General features: G+C 46.0%; 2 non-coding genes across 2 annotated transcripts; one reads left to right on the plus strand and one right to left on the minus strand.

Moving 5' to 3' along the window:
* Nucleotides 1-227: 227 nt before the first annotated feature.
* Nucleotides 228-299, plus strand: TRNAC-GCA (transfer RNA cysteine (anticodon GCA)). Its single transcript has one exon. It is a non-coding gene; the product is annotated as a tRNA-Cys (tRNA).
* Nucleotides 300-6,732: 6,433 nt separating this feature from the next.
* TRNAT-UGU (transfer RNA threonine (anticodon UGU)) lies at nt 6,733-6,805 on the minus strand. Its single transcript has one exon. It is a non-coding gene; the product is annotated as a tRNA-Thr (tRNA).
* Nucleotides 6,806-17,543: the final 10,738 nt, after the last annotated feature.

The following is a 17,543-nucleotide window of genomic DNA, read 5'->3' on the forward strand; positions in this document are numbered from 1 at the left end:
GAGGAGATTGAGGTCAGTTGTATGGAGGGGACATTAACTCTTTCTCCTGTTCCAGTTTCCAGCTGGTAACTTGACAAGCCGCTGAGAATGGTTCATTACGCAGAGGTACAGGACGGTAGTGGTCCTTTGGAACATGTGGGGATATAGCTCACTGATAGCAGGACATCACATGAGAACACTCTTGCACGACGCTCTAGGAGTGACACAGATTGCAACCTGACAAGGACGGGGATATAGCTCAGTGGTAGAGCATTTGACTGCAGATCAAGAGGTCCCTGGTTCAAATCCGGGTGTCCCCTTCACCCTTTTATAGAATTGTCTATTTCCGCGTTATTTTTATTAAATACATGGGCTCGCTGCTGTAAAGCGTGAAAAACATTTTTTTTCAACAAACAGTGGACATCAGGCTGACGCGGCGCCTGTATATGCGCTTGAGATGCCCGCGTTGTACCAATGTCACCTCCTAGTGGAGCTCACCTGAGCGAATGTAAACTCACCTGTGCAGCGGCGGCGCGAGCGGGGGCCGCGCTTTACAGGATATTAAACTATTACCCCCCCAGATGCCCCCGGGACCTATGGATGACGCCTCTCACCCTCCCCCGGCCTCCTTCGCTGCCTCGGAGACCCTGAGATCAAACATGCGAAGATTTTAGACGGTGAAAGAGGGATATTTTGTAAATAACTGATATATATCGGAGGAATGGATTTTCCGCGTTGACTTCAGTTGTAGCAGAGGCGACTGCGGGAGGGAGACAGATAACATGAAGCCGCTTTTTAGCGTAAAAATTCGGGCGTCTCCCGCACGTATCGGGTCTTTTGGCGTTTATGTGAAATGTTACTCCTGATGTCACCTAATCGGGGTGGGCTTTCATTCCAGACGAGTGAACATAGTGCACTCAGTGAGTCGGATCCTATATATATACATCCTAGTGAAAGAATACGCCTCACAGCTTTCCCTAGTGAGAGATTACACCTGTTCGCTCCCGCCACGCAAGTTATTTTATCTGTAGAGAAATGAAGCAAGTGCACTGAATATTCACATGGAATTTCAGTGAAAGTGCATTAAAGTTTGAGTAGCCTCCAATTTGCTGGAAAACGTGATGGGAAAAGGGGTGGATTGGATTGCAGTGAGGTGGGCGTGGCGAGGCAGACTGGATTGGAGTGGGGTAGATTGCACTGGGCTGGATTGGACTGGAGCGGGTTGGGTTGGATTGGAGTGGGGTGAATTGGGATAGAGTGGGTGGAATGGGGAGGTGGATTGGATTGGATCGGGTGGATTGCAGTGGGCATATTGGAGTGGGGCAGCCTGGAGTAGGGCGGATTGGAGTTGGCGGATTGGAGTGCAGCAGATTATTTTGGATTGGGCTGGGGTGGTTTGGAGTGGGACAGATTGGTTGGGATTGGGTTGGGGCACATTAGAGTGGGGCAGATTGTCTTGGATTGGAGTAGGCAGATTGGAGTGGGACAGATTGGTTGGGATTGGAGTGGGTCACGTTGGAGTGGGGCAGGCTGGAGTGAGGCATGGTGGAGTGAGGCATATTGTTTTGGATTGAAGTGGAGCAAATTGGATAGGGGCAGATTGTTTTGGATTGGAGTGGATCAGATTGTTTTGGATTGGAGTGGGACAGGTTATTTTGGATTGGAGTGGGGCAGACTGACGTGGGGAAGGTTGAAGTGAGGCAGATTGTTTTGGATTGGAGTTGGCGGATTGGAGTGGATTGGATTGGAGTGAGTGGTTTGGACTGGAGTAGGTGGATTGGATTGGATTGGTATGTGGTGGATTAGCCTGAATTGGGTAGATTGGCGTGGGGTGAGGTGGTTCAACTGATGTGGATTGGAGTGGGGTGGATTGGATTGGAGTGAGTGGTTTGGAATGGAGTGCAGTGGATTGGATTGGATTGGTATGTGGTGGATTAGACTGAATGGGGTAAATTGGCATGGGGTGAGGTGGGTGGACTGATGTGGAGTGGAGTGGGGTGGATTGGAATGGGGTAAATTGGGGTGTACTGCGCAATTTGTGTTAAGGTATAATTTCATAAATTACACATAAACAATGTTGCTTTTAGAACAAGAGAATCATCATCTTTCGAGAACAGCTCCCACAAGCAAAAACAAAGGAAAACATGAGAGCAAAGTGAGAAAAACAGACTTGGCAAAATAAAAGAAAGTTAACTTCAGAAAATAAATCTTTGCAATTTTGTGTGTCCTGCAAGGTACATTTTTGCCAGTCAGACGCCTTCTGTTTGCAAGGCACTAAAAGTTAATAAAAACAATAAAATACTACCTCAATCACGTACGGGCAGCGGGCAATCACAGATGAAGTTGAATTAATCTGTGCTTGGTCCCTGCTCCAGTGTAAGGAACAGATGTGAAGTTTGCAGGGCGCTTGTTAATTAGGCTGCAAAAAAAAGGGCACTGATGCCAACAAATGGTAAACAAGGTTTGGGCTCCAACTCCTTTTTTGTAAACAAATATGTCTTGCAAGCAAGACTTATGTGCTAGCGCATGCACTCGCAGGCTTGTCCCAGGGAAAGGAAAGGAAAACGAACGAGAAAGAGAAGAAAGGAGAAAGTGAAGGAAAGTGAAAGAGAAGGAAAGAAGGAAAGTGCACTAAAGAAGGAAAGAAAAACACTAAGAAAACACAGGAATGAAAAAGAAAAGCAAACAAGGAAAGAAAGGATAGTCAAAGAAAGAAAGAAGGAAAGCAAAAAGAAGAATGAAGAAAAGCAACAGAAAGAAAGAAGAGAGGAAAGCAAAAGAAAGAAGGATTAAATGAAAACAAAAGAAAGACAGAAAGAAAAAGGAAGGAAACCAAAAGAAAGGAAACAAACAAGGAACAAGGAAAGCAAAAGAAATGGAAGAATAAAAAGGAAAGGAAAGGGAAGGGAAGGAAAGGAAAGAAAAGAGAAGGAAATAGAATGAAAGAGAGAGAATGAAGGAAAGAGAGAGAAGGAAAGTGAAAGAAGGAGAAGAGAAATAAAGGGGAAGAAAAGAGAAATAAATAAAAAAGAGAGCAAGAAAAAGAGACAAAGGAAAATGTGAAGAAAAAAGAGAGAAGGCAAGAGTGGAAGAAGTAAAGAAAGAAAAAAGAAAGAAAGAAGGAAATAGAAAGATAGAAGTAAATAAATTAGCAAAGAAAGAAGAAAAAAAGAAAAAAGTAAAAGAGAGTAACCTAATACAGAACAGGTTCAAATGAACACAGTCTGGTATGCTGTGAAGTAGCAGCAGTCAGGAAAGCAAAAAATTACAACAGGAATTTACAACAGCATTGACAAGAGATGGGATCTGATAAAGATGGAGTGTGCATCAGAAGAGTCCTGCTATCACATTAGGATCTAAACACAAAAGCAACAATAAAGTAATTATAAATTAAAAACAAAAACACCGGCACTCATGCGAACTAGCTTGTGTGTGAATATGTTCATTGTGAAAGGGCAAAATGCAGTCGCTCAAAGTGAAGTTAGCCAGTGGCTGAAGTAGGCTGCCCCACGCTGTATGCTGTAGTTGGTGGAAACAAAATGTGATTGACAAAAAACAGACCAATGGATGAAGAGAGGTGGCTGAAAGCCCCTATATGTAAGTATATTACACCTTTTTTAGTAAAATCAAAAGTTCTTGCCTAATGTCAGACCTAAAAAGTAAGCGTTGCTCTTTTTTTTAAGCTCAGCCATTTTTCTACATTTTTCCGAGGTTCTCTCATTGCTCCTACATACAACTTGGGAGCCAGGGGCAGATGTGTGCTGTGTTGCTCTGGTCACTGAATTAAAGTAACTTAATTAAAAAGCCTTAAAAGGCGGACATGATGCTGAAGTAAAGTTGTGCTGTATGTGGGAGCCCTTGACAGACTGCGGATTGGAGTTCTTGAAGGCCCTCTATAGTGTGAGGGAGGACATTAACTGGCAAATTAACAGAGCACCTTATTGAAACACATTTTAAACAAGCTTTGGCAGAGCCAATAGGTCTCACCTATACAAGAGCTACTGGCCTTGCCAATGTGTTTTATCCACATTGTCCACCAGCGTCGCTGCTGATCAGCATGGCTAAAAGTTAGTGGTGCAGAGGAGTGTGGCGTGGAGTATTGTTACAGAGTGGGGTGGTGCAGAAGAGTGCTGTAGAGTGGCATAGAGTGTCGTAGAGTGGAGTGTCATATGGTGGAGTTTCATAGAGTGGCGTGGCATAGGTTGGAGTTCAGTGGCCAAGAGCTAAGTGGCATAGAGTGCCAGAGTAGAGTGGCGTGGCGTAGAGGGGACAAGAGTGTGGGGGGGTAGAGTGCCATAGAGTGGAGTGACGTTGAGAGGAGTGGCATAGATATGAGTAAAGTGTGGTGAGAGTAGAGTGCCATAGAGTAGATTGATGTAGAGTAGAAGGGCATAGAGTGGCAAAGCATAGAGTGCAGTCAAGTGTTGTAGAGTGGGGTGGCGTAGAATGGAGTGGTTTAGACTTCAATAAAGTATCATAGAGTGGAATGGAGAAGCGTGGAGTATCGTAGAGTGCCATAAAGTGACCTGGAGTGTAGTAGAGTGGAGTGGCAAGAGTGGCATAAAGTGGAGTGTCATAGAGAGGAGTAGAGTGGCCTAAAGTGAAGTGACAGAGTGTCGTAAAGTTGAGTGAAGTGGTGTAGAGTGGCATGGAGAGGAGTGCTGTAGAGTGGAGTGGCATAGAGTGGCATACAGAGGTATAGAGTGTTGTAAAGTGGAGCATCCTAGAGTGGCATAAAGTGGAGTGTCCTAGAGAGGAGTAGAGTGGCCTAAAGTGAAGTGACATAGAGTGTCGTAAAGTTGAGTGAAGTGGTGTAGAGTGGCATGGAGAAGAGTGGCGTAGACTGGAGTAGTGCCGTAGTGGAGTACAGTGGAGTACAATGGATTAAACCCAGATCTGTGACAGGGGTGAGTGTTTGAAAAGTTTCATCCCTCCGTCCATCATCCTTTTGTGTTGCTAAAGTTGCTAAAGTGGGTAGGATCTGCCCAGATGTGGGTCCCTTGCTCACTGTGCCACTGGATTCAAGCTAGCCTGGCTGATGAAGGGTGATACCCTGAAACCGGTCCCAGGATGCTTGTTTACGGTCCAGGGAGGACATGGCCTGGCAGTTTGGGCTGGACTGTTCCCATGAGGAGCAGGGTCAAGACTGATTTGCATATCGCTGGGTCCAAATTGGAGTGACATGGTGAGCAAAAGAACAATGGATTAAACCCAGATCTGTGACAGGGATGAGTGTTTGAAAAGTTTCAACACTCCGTCCATCATTCTTGTGTGTTGCTAAAGTAGACTGGAGTGGTGCCATAGAGTGGAGCACAGTGGAGTGGGATAGAGTGGAGTGTCATAGAGTGGAATAGAGAAGACTGGCTTAGAGTGGTGTAGAGGGAAGTGCATAGAGTATAATACAGTGTCATATCATGAAGTGTTGTAGAGTCTCGTAGAATGTCGTAGATTGACGTAGAGTGGATAAGAACAGGTAGAATGGAGTGGAGAAGTGTGGCACTAAGGGCATTGGAGTTGGGTGGCATGCACTAAGTGGAGTAGAGTACAGTGGCGTGGACTGACTTAGAGTAGAGTACCACTGAGTACAGTGGAGAAGAGTGTGGTGGAGTGGAATGATGTAGAATACCGTAGATTGGATTTGAGTAAAGGGGCAAAGCATGGAGTAGAGTGTTGTAGAATGGAGTGGCGTAGAGTGGAGTCTGCATGGTGTGGTACTGCACTGCCATTATTGACAAAACATTTTCACTTGAAATGACCATCACATTTACACAGGCATATTGTTTCACTAATAAAGCTATACCACACATGAATAATAATGTGTGGAAGTGGCATCACGTAGTGTTTTGATTTGTTCTGATTGTATTAAAATATTTGTTTCATGCACACTTTAGTATTATAGAAAAGTGTGCTTCATTTATGCTTTACTAATTCTGATATGTTCTGAAAATATTGTATAGTTCATTTACAGAGATTTTAACGTTGTGTGCTAGAAAGAAGGTGATGGCAAGCAAGTAAAATAAATTTGTCGCTAGCCAAACCCAGAAGCTTTGACAGAGGCAGAGAGACCAAATGAAAAAGAAGAGAAAACCCTACAAAGAATCAGAGAGGAAAAAAACACCCCCTTTCACACACCCAGACAGTCAGATAAAGCTGCTGACTGAAAAGTAAATACCAAACTCCCTCAGATGACATTTGACCTCTGTCTTTGAATGCACAGCAAATGTGATATAGTAAGAACAACATGTATTGAAAGCGAGCACTGTGGAAGAATACCGTAAACAGTGTATGCTCCACGTGATGAAAAGACTCAAACTGGACAGCCTAAAACTAATGAAGTCAACAAATAGAGAACAAGCAAATGTGTTATAAACAGCAAAGCCTTGCTAGGTCAGCTTTATAAATGTCACCAAGATGTCTTTAGCAAACAGGCTAGGCTCCACAAGAAAGACTAACTGAAGCTAGACAGCGTAAAACAAGTAAAGCCAGTTCAAAGAAAACAAGCGAATGGTAAGCAATGGGCGGAATGCACTCTAGGGCAGCTCTCCAATGTCCCAAGATGTCCTAGCAAACCTTTGATCGATAAAAAGATTATTTCCCTTGGCAGAGGTCAAGTTGAAACACACCTTTCCAGGAATACTTTATTTAAAGTGTTAACAAATGTGATTGAATTTTTTTTCATGGTTTTATGGTTTGTGTTAAACTCAGCAACCATGCCTCCCGAAAATAGCGCCCAGTGGTCAAAAAAGGCGTGAAAGGCTCCAGTGAGATTTGAACTCACGACCCCTGGTTTACAAGACCAGTGCTCTAACCCCTGAGCTATGGAGCCAGCTGACGGCATTACTCGCACAGTATTACATCACAAGGGAGCTCACTCGTGAGTGGAATCAGTGTTCTTGTTTCCTCTGGGCGGAGAGTCAGCAAGGACACAGGCAGAGAGGTTTGCGTCAGCGGGGAGGAGGCAGAGAACAGGCCCTGCAGGATGTGAGCCCTGCTGTGTCCAGAGGCCGCTCCTTCCCACACTGAGTCACCCACAAGAGCCCCACGCCCTGGTGTGTGCAGTGCACACTGGAAGCAGCGCCCCTGCTCCTTAACATGCACACACGTGTCTATCCTTAACATGCACACACGTGTCTATCCTTAACATGCACACACGTGTCTATCCCAGCACCCCAGCCGCTGCCCCTTAACATGCACACACGTCTATCTACAGCGCCGCTGCTCCTTAACATGCACACATGTGTCTATCCGCAGTGCCCCAGCCGCTGCTCCTTAGCATGCACACACGTGTCTATCCAACATGCACACACGTGTCTATCCTTAACATGCACACACGTGTCTATCTGCAGCGCCCCAGCCGCTGCTCCTTAAAATGCACACACGTGCCTATCCTTAACATGCACACACGTGTCTATCCTTAACATGCACACACGTGTCTATCCGCAGTGCCCCAGCCCCTGCTCCTTAGCATGCACACACGTGTCTATCCAACATGCACACACGTGTCTATCCTTAACATGCACACACGTGTCTACCTTACAGGGGCGCTCAGAAGAGGCTGCACTGCTGAGCACAACCCACAGCTGGTCCTCGGGATATAAAGGCCGCAGCATTAATGAGGGTGAAGCGGTGTTTTACCTATACATTTTACGCCTGCCCTCTCCTCGACGCTTGCGGCACGCGCAGGCAGGAGTAATCTAGTCCCACGGGTCATGCGCCTGCAGAACACTTCTTTACAAATGATGACTTTTTATAAGATCATTCTTTTCCCACCGGGGGCGGGGCTCAGAAGTTAGCGAGGAGGGGCCTTGCCAACCAGTGACGTCACACAAGGGACGGGCCCCCATGAACTCATATATACCACTCATACTGATAGCCCTCGGATGAAGTGGGGGCGCATGTGCAACTTCAAGGGTGCACACTAATCTCACGTGCAATGTGGGTGATCTCATGCAATAGTAAAACTGATCCATTGGGGGAGGGCGGAGAGTGAGGGGGGGGGATTAACCCCTCCGATGCCAGGGAAGAGGGCGTGCCAGGAGGTGGGTCACCTTTGTAGCGCTTGAAGGAGGGGGGCGGCCCAGCATTCTCAGTTACCCCTTGATGCTTGGCCACATTCACGGTGAAACACATGAAGTGAAGTCCGTTTCACATTTCTCTGTTTCTGAAGGGAGCTCCTCGAGTCAGAACACCTCAGAGCTCTGATGAAAACAGAACATGATCACAGACCTTAATAAGAGCGTCTCGTTTTCAAAGTGTCCCAAACAAATGCCTTTGAGTCATGTGACCCCTTACATCAACTTGAGAGCCTCACAATATAAACCCATTGAGTGAACACCTCTTATGCAGCGCACAAGTCGGGGGTACCCGGCGTCCACACCTATTTTCGCAGGGTGGTCGCCGTCCACCCTGCAAGAGGTGCCCCCGCTGGGATATGATGAACTTGTCCCGGTGTTATTTTCAAACACTGGGACGCATTCAGCAGCGCCCCCATCCTGCCTGCTTTTGTTTTGCACCAGCAACGTGCAGGGAGGGGGCTTTCATAGATCAGACTCCAGCTGGGCCCATAACAAAGGCCGAATCTAAGGGGCCATCAGGTCTCCTTGTGTTCCTCTATCATGACTGGGAGCTGACCTGAGGCTCACACCTAGCTGCAAATGCAAGGGGGAGGGAAAAAGGCTCACAGCTTGTTATCACTTCACATATACATTGTATTCGTATAGCGCTTACTACCCCCTGACAAGGTGTGCATTTTACCTTGTTCAGTCCCTGTATATAAGTGATTTTCATTCGCTGTAAGCGTAGGAAAGTACTCTCATTTTGGCAAGGGGTAGTAAGCGCTATAAAAATACAATTACAATTGCAATCCCCACTTCTTACTGCTATCAGTGTTAGAACATTTTCACTGGGATCCTGCTAACCAGAACCCCAGTGATTGTGCTCTCTCCCGCCACATTTGGTTACCATGGACCTTTGTGCACTCCACAATTGGCCTACTGGTGTCCCCTTATAAGTCCCTAGTATATGGTACTTAGGTACCCAGGGCATTGGGATACAAGGGGTCCCCCATGGGCAGCAGCATGTGTTATGCCACCCATGGGAGCCCATGCACAATGTGTCTGCAGACCTGCCATTGCAGCCCACTTGAAAAGGTGCATGCACCCTTTCACCACAGGTCACTGCACCAGGTCACTGTAAGTCACCCCTATGGTAGACCCTCCCAGCCCAAAGGGCAGGGTGCAGGTCCCTGTGTGTGAGGGCACTCCTGCATGAGCAGAGGAGCCCCTATGAACTCAGTTCCATTGTACTGGACTTTGTAAGTGTGGGAAGCCATTTTATCCGTGTACTGGACATAGGTCACTAACTACCTGTGGCCAGCTACATAATGGTAACTCCGAACCTGGGGTGTGGGACTTCACTTTGCATTCCACTTTTTAGGGTCGAGCCTGCGTTGCATGCGCTCGCGCATGCGTATTGCAGCAAGACTCTTTAGTGTTTAGAAAAGGGCTCTGAGCCCTGTCAACATCACGTCAGTGTTTTTTATTGGTTCGTGGGCTTGCCTAATAAAATCTGCTTGCTTTCATTAGTCGAAGGCACGCATACCTTTTCCGGTGGCTAGCCCTCCTCGAGCGCAGCGACCAAGTACAGAAAACATGCGAGGCTCGCTGTTTTTTATCGGGCTCGTTGACTTCTTTTTCTCTAATTTATGAGCGCGATCTCGCTTGGCAGAGGTCGAGCGCTTTACATAGTTAATTGCACTTTTTCGGTTACGTATATAAATGCACTTTTGCCCGATGGGTGAAAGTCGAGTTAGGAGTTTCAACGCTATCAGCTCTAAAATGAGCAAACGCGAGACCCGTTGCATTGCAAATGCTTGTTTAGAATATGGTTTGGTCCTCCACTAGGGCCCTAACTATTTTTCTACAGTTCTTGCCAATGATTGTTGTTTTAAGCTAATTTCTGATTGCTATTGTGCATATAAACAGTGTATACTTACCTCCGGTGGGGGGACTGCCTAAAAGTACCTTTATTTATGTAACACTATGTGGTTCCTTTCATGAGAGATAAGTTACTGTGTGACTATTGCGGTATTGCATTAGCTTTGCATGTCTCCTAGATAAGTCTTGTCTGCTCATCCACTGCTACCCCTAGAGAGCCTGGCTTCCTAAACACTGCCTACGTTCACTAATAGGGGTTGCCTGGACCTGCCATAAGGTGCCAACACCATAGGTGTCCACCACACACCAGGCCAGCTTCCTACAGTAAGAATGTCAGACCTGTTGGTCTGTTCCAGTATTTTCACAAATAACAATTTAAAATACCACTATTTTGTTTTATTTCTTTTATAGCGGTTCGCATCCTAGTGCAGGGTGTCAGAGCACTTTACTTCACATGTACACATTACGCATTCACAATACATCCTATAATGTGTAATTCAGTGTACTAAATGTGTTATAAAAGACAGTGAGGGTTACAAGGTGTAGGCGCCACGTGTCCTTAATAGCTCACTGTGACATATTAGAAGGATTACAATTCATGAACTGCAAGTAACAAAAGGATCTCTGCGTTAAAAGCAGTAATTCACCAAGCTACTTAAAATAAAAATGCTTTGCAGGAGACTTATAAAACCTCTAAGCTATTGTGATTGAAAACTGGGACTAGAGAAAACACAGGTTTTTCCAACATATGTTTTACCCTCCAAAGATATTTTACCATTATTATTATTCCCTGAGATTTACTGGGCACACAAGGATCTCTGCAGCAGGTCCCTGAACCCCATATTGCAAAATGCAGACTTTGCAACCAGTTAAGCAGAACAGATTTATTGCCATGTTTCTCCTTGTTGACAATATCTTTAGGGCGGTGTTTAAAAAAAATAAATGTATAAGTTGAGGCCTACATATTGTATCAGGGTTGCGTCCCTATTTTGGCACACCCCCAACACAAATTCTAATTTGTTAAATATTGTAACACGCTAAAATGTAATCATGGTGGACCTGCTGAACCTGTGTGAGGCCTTAAGATCTGATGTCACTTCTTCTAATGTCATTTCTTGTGAGGTCATGGGTTGTGATGCCACTTCCTGTGATGGTACATACAATGCCACTCGGTGTGATGTCACGCACTGTGATGTCACCCACCATGATGTCACTTGCATACTGCCTAATTTGGTTAGTCCCCCACTTTCTTTTTTAGGACTTGTGTCCTCCTTTTATGCAATTTCTGCATTCATACAGTTAAGTTTATTGCACAACAGGTATGTACCTTTGTTCATTATTTCAGAACATACACATTCTTAATTGTATGTAAATGCACTTCATATTCTGTAAACGTAGGTTTGTGTATTGTAAAATACACCAACTGCTTTGCATTCCCAGAAAAGTAGTAAACACCGGACCGAGGTGTCAGTATCAATACTACATTTTTTCCATTTATATATCCAATATTGCAAACGCTGTATCTCAGGTTTGAGTGTCAATAAGCTCATTCTTTTTAAAGTAACAGGCTGTTGAGCTGAATCGCCTGCGTAAACACCTCAAGGCAGGTAACAGTTCAAAGAGGCTATGGAATAAAGTGGAGGCTTACCTCCAACTAGTCAACCCACCATGACCGACTCATTCTTTCCTCCTCGTTGGTGTGATCACTCCCCCATTTAGTCAATCCACCATGACCTAACTGATGTTTTCCACCTTGGTACCACTCCATCTAGTCAACCCACCAAGACTCAACTCATCCTTTCCACAGTGTTGGTGCGATCGTACCCCTCCATCTAGCCAACCTACCATGACCTCACTCATCCTTTCCACCTCATGGGCATGATCGCACCTCTCTACTTAGTCAACCCACCACAACCCTTTCCATATCATGGGCATGATTGCACCCCTCTACTTAGTCAACCCACAACAACCCGACTCATCCTTTCCATCTCATGAGCATGATCGCACACCTCTACTTAGTCAACCCACCACGACCCGACTCATCCTCTCCATCTCATGGGCATGATCGCACCCCTTTGCTTTTTCAACCCACCACAACCCGACTCATCCTTTCCATCTCATGAGCATGATCGCACCCCTCTACTCAGTCAACCCACCGTGACCCGACTCATCCTTTCCATCTCATGAGCATGATCGCACCCCTCTACTTAGTCAACCCACTATGACCTGACTCATCCTTTCCATCTTGTTGGCATGAGCTCACCCCTCTACCTAGTCAACCTACCATGACCCAACTAATTCTTTCCACCCTGTGGCAGTGAGCTCATCCCTCAAGCTTGCGTCATGTGATATGTATAGTTCTTTAAGAAATATGTACAGTTACTATTTCATAATAAACTCTTCAAGCCTGTTTAACAAATGTATATGTACTCACAGTTAAATATATATATATGTGTGTGTATGCATGTGTGTGCGTATATGTATATGTGTGTGTATTCTATTCTATGCTTAACATGTTCCTAGGTCATTGCATAGCTCCTAGATGAGTTGTTTTATTAGATACTTATGAATCCCTGCTTTCTTTTTTATTTCACAATGAGCAGATGTTATCTTTAACTATTTAACAGCAAGCATTTCGCTCAAATCTTGAAAGTCTGTGTTTTATACAATACAACTTTACTTCTCATATCATTATACCCATTATTATATTCATTGCACATATTACTTACTATATATTTACATATCTAATAATTTATTACTCTAGTCCCACTGTACTAGAGAAAAAAGAAATAAAATTAAATACATTAATACATAAAAAAAAAGTAAATAAAAAAAGATATAAATAAAAAGTAAAATACAATTTACTCTCTCATAAGCTTTACTCTGTGTCCCCAACACCCTGTCTCTATCAATCTCTCCTCCATCTTCTCTCTAATTCATACCAAACCCATTCTACTACTTTCGTCTCCAGAATAACCCTGCCTAAGCTCTTCCCTCCTCTACCGTATCTAGCTCACCCAAACCTCAGTTTACCACCATGATCTCCAAAACGAACCTAATGAATTCTCCCTCATTTATCTCACCTTTGACTCATCTCCTTCTATGATCTCTGTAGGAAGGTAGCCTCTTTCTAGCCTTGTTACCCCCACTTTTGGCCTGTTTGTGAGTATGTGTCATGGTATTTTTACTGTCTCACTGGGATCCTGCTAGCCAGGGCCCAGTGCTTATAGTGAAAACCCTATGTTGTCAGTGTGTTTGATATGTGTCACTGGGATCCTGCTAGCCAGGACCCCAGTGCTCATAAGTTTGTGGCCTATATGTGTTCCCTGTGTGGTGCCTAACTGTATCACTGAGGCTCTGCTAACCAGAACCTCAGTGTTTATGCTCTCTCTGCTTTCTAAAATTGTCACTGCAGGCTAGTGACTAATTTTACCAATTCTCATTGGCACACTGGAACACCCTTATAATTCCCTTGTATATGGTACCTAGGTACCCAGGGTATTGGAGTTCCAGGAGATCCCTATGGGCTGCAGCATTTCTTTTGCCACCCATAGGGAGCTCAGACAATTCTTACACAGGCCTGCCACTGCAGCCTGAGTGAAATAACGTCCACGTTATTTCACAGCCATTTATCACTGCACATAAGTAACTTATATGTCACCTATATGTCTAACCCTCACTTGGTGAAGGTTATGTGCCAAGTTACTTAGTGTGTGGGCACCCTGGCACTAGCCAAGGTGCCCCCACATTGTTCAGGGCAAATTCCCCGAACTTTGTGAGTGCGGGGACACCATTACACGCGTGCACTACACATAGGTGACTACCTATGTGTAGCGTCAAAATGGTATCTCCGAACATGGCCATGTTGTAGGAGGCTGGCCTGGCTTGTAGTGGGTACCAAGGGGTACTTACACTCTGTACCAGGACCAGTTATCCCTTATTAGTGGAGAAGAGGTGTTTCTAGCAGCTTAGGCTGATAGAAGGTAGCTATGGAGAGCAGCTTAGGTTGAACTAGGAGACATGCAAAGCTCCTACTATACCACTGGTGTCATATGCACAATATCATAAGAAAACACAATACACAGATATACTAAAAATAAAGGTACTTTATTTTTATGACAATATGCCAAAGTATCTCAGTAAGTACCCTCAGTATGAGGATGCCAAATATACACAAGATATATGTACACAATACCAAAAATATGCAGTAATAGCAAAAGGAAGGAATGCAAGCAATGTAGAATTACAGTAGATTGCAATAGGAGCACATAGGTATAGGGGCAACACAAACCATATACTCTAGAAGTGGAATGCGAACCACCAATGGACCCCAAACATATGTGAGCTTGTAGAGGGTCGCTGGGACTGTAAGAAAACAGTGAGGGTTAGAAAAATAGCCCACCCCAAGACCCTGAAAAGTAGGTGTACCTATATTCCCCAGAGAGCACAGAAGTCGTGATAGGGGAATTCTGCAAGGAAGACCAACACCAGCAATGCAACAAAGGTGGATTTCCAGATGAGAGTACCTGTGGAACAAGGGGACCAAGTTCAAGAGTCACGACAAAGTCGAGATTGGGCAGATGCCCAGGAAATGCCAGCTGAGGGTGCAAAGAAACTGCCACCGGATGGTAGAAGCTGTGGATTCTGCAAGAACGAAAAGGACTAGGAACTTCCCCTTTGGAGGATAGATGTCCCACGTCGTGAAGAAGCTTGCAGACGTGTTCCCACGCAGAAAGACCGCAAGCAAGCCTTGCTAGCTGCAAGGGTCGCAGTTAGGGTTTTTGGATGCTGCTGTGGCCCAGGAGGGACCAGGATGTCGCCACTCGCGTGAGGAGACAGAGGGGGTGCCCACAACGCCGGAGGACAACTCAGGAGGTTGTGCACTGCAGGTTAGAGTGTCGGGGACCCAGGCTTGGCTGTGCACAAAGGAAATCCTGGAAGAGTGCACAGGAGCCGGAGCAGCTGCAAATCACGCGGTACCCAGCAATGCAGTCTAGCGTGGGGAGGCAAGGACTTACCTCCACCAAAATTGGACTGAAGAGTCACTGGACTGTGGTAGTCACTTGGACAGAGTTGCTGAGTTCCAGGGACCATGCTCGTCGTGCTGAGAGGGGACCCAGAGGACCGGTGATGCAGTTCTTTTGGTGCCTGCGGTTGCAGGGGGAGGATTCCGTCGTCCCACGGGAGATTTCTTCGGAACTTGTAGTGCATTGAGGAGGCAGACTACCCCCACAGCATGCACCACCAGGAAAACAGTTGAGAAGGCGGCAGGATCAGCGATACAAGGTTGCAGTAGTCGTCTTTGTTGCGGTTTTGCAGGCGTTCTGAGCAGTCAGCGGTCGATTCCTTGGCAGAAGGTGAAGAGAGAGATGCAGAGGAACTCTGATGAGCTCTTGCATTCGTTATCTAAAGAATTCCCCAAAAGCAGAGACCCTAAATAGACAGAAAAGGAGGTTTGGCTACCTAGGAAGGAGGATAGGCTAGCAACACAGGTAAGAGCCTATCAGAAGGAGTCTCTGACGTCACCTGCTGGCACTGGCCACTCAGAGCAGTCCAGTGTGCCAGCAGCACCTCTGTTTCCAAGATGGCAGAGGTCTGGAGCACACTGGAGGAGCTCTGGGCACCTCCCCTGGGAGGTGCAGGTCAGGGGAGTGGTCACTCCCCTTTCCTTTGTCCAGTTTCGCGCCAGAGCAGGGCTGGGGGATCCCTGAACCGGTGTAGACTGGCTTATGCAGAGATGGACACCATCTGTGCTCATCAAAGCATTTCCAGAGGCTGGGGGAGGCTACTCCTCCCCAGCCCTGACACCTTTTTCCAAAGGGAGAGGGTGTAACTCCCTCTCTCTGAGGAAGTCCTTTGTTCTGCCTTCCTGGGCCAAGCCTGGCTGGACCCCAGGAGGGCAGAAACCTGTCTGAGGGGTTGGCAGCAGCAGCAGCTGCAGTGAAACCCCGGAAAAGGCAGTTTGGCAGTACCTGGGTCTGTGCTAGAGACTCGGGGGATCATGGAATTGTCTCCCCAATGCCAGAATGATCTTAGACATGTTACATGGCCATGTTCGGAGTTACTATTGTGACGCTATACATAGGTAGTGACCTATGTATAGTGCACGTGTGTAATGGTGTCCCCGCACTCACAAAGTCCGGGGAATTTGCCCTGAACGATGTGGGGGCACCTTGGCTAGTGCCAGGGTGCCCACACACTAAGTAACTTAGCACCCAACCTTTACCAGGTAAAGGTTAGACATATAGGTGACTTATAAGTTACTTAAGTGCAGTGGTAAATGGCTGTGAAATAACGTGGACGTTATTTCACTCAGGCTGCAGTGGCAGGCATGTGTAAGAATTGTCAGAGCTCCCTATGGGTGGCAAAAGAAATGCTGCAGCCCATAGGAATCTCCTGGAACCCCAATATCCTGGGTACCTCAGTACCATATACTAGGGAATTATAAGGGTGTTCCAGTATGCCAATGTGAATTGGTGAAATTGGACACTAGCCTGTTAGTGACAATTTAGAAAATAAAGAGAGAGCATAACCACTGAGGTTCTGGTTAGCAGAGCCTCAGTGAGACAGTTAGTCATCACACAGGGAACACATACAGGGCACACTTATGAGCACTGGGGCCCTGGCTGGCAGGGTCCCAGTGACACATACAACTAAAACAACATATATACAGTGAAATATGGGGGTAACATGCCAGGCAAGATGGTACTTTCCTACACAACACCCCCACCCCCCCAAACGAAGGACAATAAGACTAGCCATGACCTGATGAGTCTTCATTGTGTAAGTGTAGATATCTGGAGAGTCCATCTGCATTGGAGTGGGTACTCCCAGGTCTATGTTCCACTGTATAGTCCATTCCCTGTAGAGATATGGACCACCTCAACAATTTAGGGTTTTCACCTTTCATTTGTTTTAGCCAAAGTAGAGGTTTGTGGTCTGTCTGAACAATGAAGTGAGTGCCAAACAGGTATGGCCTCAACTTCTTCAGTACCCAGACCACAGCAAAGGCCTCCCTCTCTATGGCAGACCAACGCTTTTCTCTAGGGGTCAACCTCCTGCTGATAAAAGCAACAGGTTGATCCTGGCCCTCAGAATTGAGTTGTGATAAGACTGCCCCTACCCCTAATTCAAATGCATCAGTTTGGACAATGAATTTTTTGGAGTAACATGGGCTTTTTAGGACAGGTGCAGAGCATATGGCCTGTTCCAGCTCCTCAAAAGCTTTCTGACAGTTAGTTGTCCACAATACCTTTTTAGGCATTTTCTTTGAAAGAGGGGCTGCAATGGAGCCATAGTTCCTTATGAACCTCCTGTAATACCCAGTGAGGCCTAAGAAGGCTCTCACCAGGGTCTGGGTTGTAGGGGGAACCCAATCTATGATAGTTTGGATTTCCCCCTGAATTGGTGCAATCTGTTCTCCACCTACAAGGTGTCCCAGATAAACCACTTTCCACTGCCCTATCTGGCACTTTGAAGCCTTGATAGTGAGGCCTGCCTTTTGCAGGGCCTGCAAAACTTTCCACAGGTGGACCAGGTGATCATCCCAGGTGGAGCTAAAGACAGCTATATCATCTCGATATGCTGCACTAAAAGCTTCCAACCCTTGCAGGACTGTATTCACCAACC

This window comes from Pleurodeles waltl, unplaced genomic scaffold, assembly GCF_031143425.1.
Source record: "Pleurodeles waltl isolate 20211129_DDA unplaced genomic scaffold, aPleWal1.hap1.20221129 scaffold_39, whole genome shotgun sequence".
NCBI classification, from domain to species: domain Eukaryota; kingdom Metazoa; phylum Chordata; class Amphibia; order Caudata; family Salamandridae; genus Pleurodeles; species Pleurodeles waltl.